This window comes from Juglans regia, chromosome 7 (genome assembly GCF_001411555.2).
Source record: "Juglans regia cultivar Chandler chromosome 7, Walnut 2.0, whole genome shotgun sequence".
Lineage (NCBI taxonomy): Eukaryota > Viridiplantae > Streptophyta > Magnoliopsida > Fagales > Juglandaceae > Juglans > Juglans regia.
This window is the reverse complement of record NC_049907.1, coordinates 9,603,345-9,608,151: the sequence shown is the minus strand read 5'-3', so window position 1 is coordinate 9,608,151 and position 4,807 is coordinate 9,603,345. Positions and strand designations below refer to the sequence as shown.

General features: G+C 35.6%; 1 non-coding gene across 1 annotated transcript; it reads left to right on the top strand.

Annotated features, from left to right (window-relative positions):
* Positions 1–4,316: 4,316 nt before the first annotated feature.
* Positions 4,317–4,422, top strand: LOC118349075. Its single transcript, XR_004802068.1, has one exon. It is a non-coding gene; the product is annotated as a small nucleolar RNA R71 (small nucleolar RNA).
* The last annotated feature ends 385 nt before the right edge of the window (positions 4,423–4,807 follow it).

Genomic DNA, 4,807 nt, shown 5'->3' with positions numbered 1-4,807 from the left:
ATTCACAAAATATAATAAACAATTCAACTTTTTTAAAAAAAAATCAACTTTTTCAAATCTCAAAATAAAAATAATACTAAAAAATTATATTCTAACAATATTTTATTCAAAATTTAATAAAACATCTCATCTGAACTGCGTAACCAAACGAGGCCTAATCACATTTATATAACTAATCAGCCTCTCAACTGACTCACTTAAAGCAGGTATTTTAATCAAAATATCTTGACATTCACAACCCCCAACTTGCCTTTTGCTAGTCTCTTAGCAAATGAAGTATATTGTTTTCAAACCATAATGCTTTTATTTCCTTCAAGTAGGATTTACCAATCAGACAAGGTTCAATGATGCAAAAGATGAGTTCACTAGACATTTTGTTCCAAAAATGGGGTTTATGCAATAAATTTATCCAATAACCAATTTGAGTAAGTATCAACAAAATGAGTGCTGCTGCCTACTGGGTGCTATGCCAGTGGTTATAGATTCCAAGGTTGACCACCAAAAGTCATTAGTTGTCTCATCCATAGCAGCTGTCTAAGTGGGGCCTAATTCAAAACCATTTTAATAGTGGCTTTCACGCTACTACTCTTTAAAAGATCCTTTTATTTGTTCAAGAGATCCCGGAAGTAGGCAGTCTTTTCTACTACACTATATTTATTATACAAAGTAGTTTTTTTGTTTTTTTAGATCCCTGGTTTGTCCCTTTTTTAGAGTACAATCAAATACTCAATTCACAATCTTCCTAAGCCATTAGGATATGGTTCATTAGAGTCTTAAACAACTGCTTAGTGTGATTAGGCTAATGACAATCACAGTGTTATCCCAAGTAGTCTAAGTGTAAGTAGAGGAAGTTCTCAGCAGAACCCCTTAAGTGAAATAATGACTTTTCTTGATTTAGAAAACATGCTATAGTAAATAAACCCTTATCTTGACTCAAATTTCATAAGTGAACAAACAGCAAGCTTCCCATTTTCATCAAGTCTAATAAGGGCATCCAAATAAAACAGAAAGAGCCAATATTGCTATTTATTTATCAATCATTGACAATGCTTCTGGTGGTTCATTATGGTATGCAATGTCGAGGGTGAATGCATGCAGACTAATTGAATCCTCACCCCCCCAACTTAAAATCAACATTGTCCTCAATGATATAAAAGAATTAGGAGAATCAAGGTAAGAAATAAAAACATTGATAGGCAGTAAGAGGAGTAATACCTGAGTGAAGGTGAAGGAGTAAGGACAAATGAAGATGAAAGAAAAACGACTACAACCAGCAAATAATCATTATTAACAATAGCATGTAATAGAAAATACTAAGTAACCCAAAGTGCGGTGGGGTTAAGAAAATGCAAGGGGGTTTCTTCAGGTGAGAAGGTTGAAAGAAATGGTTTGAGCCTATGCCCATTCACTTTAAAAATGTTGCCATTCTGAGGGTCAAGGAGCTCCACAGCCCCATGAGGAAACATAGATTTTACCAAGTAAGGGCCACTCCATTGAGATTTTAATTTCTTAGGGAAAAGATAGTGTCTGGAATTGTACAGTAGTACCTACTGGTCTGGATGGAAAGATTTCCTCTAGATGTGATCGTCATGAAAATACTTCATACACTACTTAGACAACTTAGAGTTGTCATAAGCATTCCTTCTGAGTTCTTCTAGTTCAGCAATCTGCAATTTTCTTGATAAACCAGCTTGGTTAGTGTGAAAATTGAATTGTTTAATGGCCCAATAAGCTCGATGTTCTACTTCCACAGGCAAGTGACATGCTTTGCCATAAATTAATCTGTATGGAGATATTCCCAGAATTGTTCTATAAGCAGTTTTATATGCCCAAAGTGCATCAGACAACCTCACAGATCAATCTTGTTTATTAGGATTGACAGTTTTCTCAAGAATATATTTTTTCTCCCTATTGGCTAGTTCTACTTGACCATTGGTCTGAGGATGATAGGGTGTGGAAACCTTGTGATGGATCCCATATTTTTTCATCAAAAAATAAAATATTTATTACAAAAATGGGTTCCATCGTCACTAATTATGGCTTTAGGCATACCAAACCATGCAAAAATATTTTCTTTAAGAAATTTTAAAACAATCTGATAGTCACATGTTCTTGAAGGTATGGCTTCAACCCATTTGGAGACATAGTCAACAACAAGCAAAATGTAAAGGTACCCAAAAGATGAGGGAAATGGTCCCATAAATTCTATACCTCAACAGTCAAAAATTTCTAAAACTAGAATGGGTTGCATTGACATCATATTTCTTTTGGTAATGCCCCCCAGGTTTTTACAAGGTTCACAAGACTTACAAAAATTATAAGTGTCCTTGAACATGTTGGCCAATAAAACCCACTTTGTAAAATTTTTGCCACAGTTTTGTGAGTTGAAAAGTGCCCACCACAAGCCTCAGAATGACATAAAGTAAGAATGGCATAAAACTCATCATTAGGAACACATTTCTTAATTATTTGGTTATAGCAATATTTGAAAAGGTTAGGTTCATCGTAAAAGAAAAACTTAGCTTCAACTTTCATTCTTCTGATGTCCTGAGCTGTCTAGCAGCCTGCAATTTGCCTTGTCACCAAAAAACAAGTCAGCATACCATGGTAATATTTGGACTGAAAATAATTGCACATCAAGAAAGGATTCAGAAATTGGAGGGGTTTGGACTATAGAGTTCAATGTGAGTCAAGACAGATGGTCTGCCATAACCTTTTCTACCCCCTTGTTATCCTTTATTGTGATGTTGAACTCTTGTAGTAAAATGATCCACTTGATGAGCCTTGGTTTTGCATCCTTCTTAGTCAACAAAAATGTAAGTGCACCATGGTCAGTAAAGATAATGACAGGGGAACCAAGCAAATAGGCCATAAACTTTTCTAATGCAAATACTATATCCAGCAGCTCCTTTTCTGTAGAAGAGTAATTTTTTTTAGCACTATTTAAAGTTATGCTGGCATTGTAAATAACATAAAGTAATTTATTTTTCCTCTGACCCAGTGTAGCCCCAATAGCAAAATCACTAGTATCACACATTATTTCAAATGGTAATGTCCAATCAAGAGGTTGGATTATGTCCGATCAGGACGTTGGATTATGGGAGCAGTAGTGAGAAAAGTTTTTAACTGGGTAAAATCACTTTGACATTCCTCAGTCCATGTGAAATTAACATCAGGCATCAATAAATGGCATAGGGGCTTAGAGATTACACTAAAATTTCTAATGAACCTCCTATAGAAACCAACATGGCCAAAAAAAGATCTGATATCTTTTACACTTTTAGGCACAGGTAGGTTTGGAATCAGTTCCAGTTTAGATTTGTCAACCTCAATATCCCTTGCTGACACAATGTGCCCAAGGGCTATTCCTTGTTGTACCATAAAATGACACTTTTCTCAGTTTAATAATAGTTGATTTTCCTCACATCTGGCCAAAACAATTTTAAGGTTAGTTAAGCATGAATCAAAAGTCTTCCCAAATACCAAGAAGTCATCCATGAAGACTTCAACTATGTCATCAATCAAGTCACTGAAAATACTTAACATGCATATCTAGAAAGTGGCAGGGGCATTGCAAAGAACAAAATGCATTCTTTTAAAGGCAAAAGTCCCAAAAGGGCAAGTAAAAGTGGGTTTTTCTTGTTCATCAAGGCAATTTAGATTTGATAATATCCAAAATAACCATCTAAAAAGTAGTAAAAATAGTGCCCAAACCATGTTTTCTAAGATCTGGTCAAGGAAGGGCAAATGAAAATGGTCTTTTCTAGAGGCTGCATTAAGCTTCCTATAATCTATACACATCCTCCAACCAGTTGTCATTTTGGTAGGTTTAAGTCCCCTTTGCCATTTGTCACTACAGTGATACCAAACTTCTTTGGTACCACTTGAATGGGGCTTACCCATTGGCTATCTGCAATAGGATAAATAAGACCTCTATCCAGAAATTTCACGACTTCTTTTTTAACCACTTCCTTTAGTGTAGGTTTTAGTCTTCTTTCTGTCTCCCTAGAATGTTTAGCCCCTTCCTCTAGATAAACTCTATTAGAGCAAGTCAGGGGGTTTATACCTTTCATGTCAACAATGGTCCATCCGATGGTTGTATTTCCCACCCCCAGCTATGCTCTTCACATTTTCATACCTATCCCCAAAATCAGAGACATCTCATGACTAGGCATTCTCAGCTAAGTAGTCAAAGTATTCAAAAGCTTATTCTGGTTCTTTGTTGAAAAACTCACCATTACACATGGTTTCAACAAATTGTCTCATTTTGGGTAGCAACCCTTCATAGAAAAAACTGATACATCTCCAATGCTCATAAACATGATGAGGACAAGCATTCAATAAGTCTTTAAACCTTTCCCAACACTGATAAAAGGTTTCACTATCTTTTTGCCCAAAATTCACGATTTGCCTTTTTAGGACATTTGTTCTATGCATGGGAATTTTTTTGTTTTAAGAAACTCAGTCTGCATTTCTTCCCAAGTTCCTATAAACCCCGCCAAGTTTTAGCTTTATCCTTAAGAGAAAAGGGGAACAGTTTCAACCTTATTACCTCCTCAGTACATGTTCTATCCATGAATGTAGAGCACACCTCTTCAAATTCCTTAATATGCAAATAGGAAATTTCGGATTCCATTACATGAAAATGGGGGATCAATGGAATCATCCCAGATTTAAAATAAAAGTTATTTTCATTCAAAGGTTGAATGATGCAAGAGGGAGGACAAGTCCTAACATGCTGCAAGTACTCCCTCAGTGTTATATTTTGATTCAAGACTTCCTAATGCTCATTGTCCTCCATGTTACT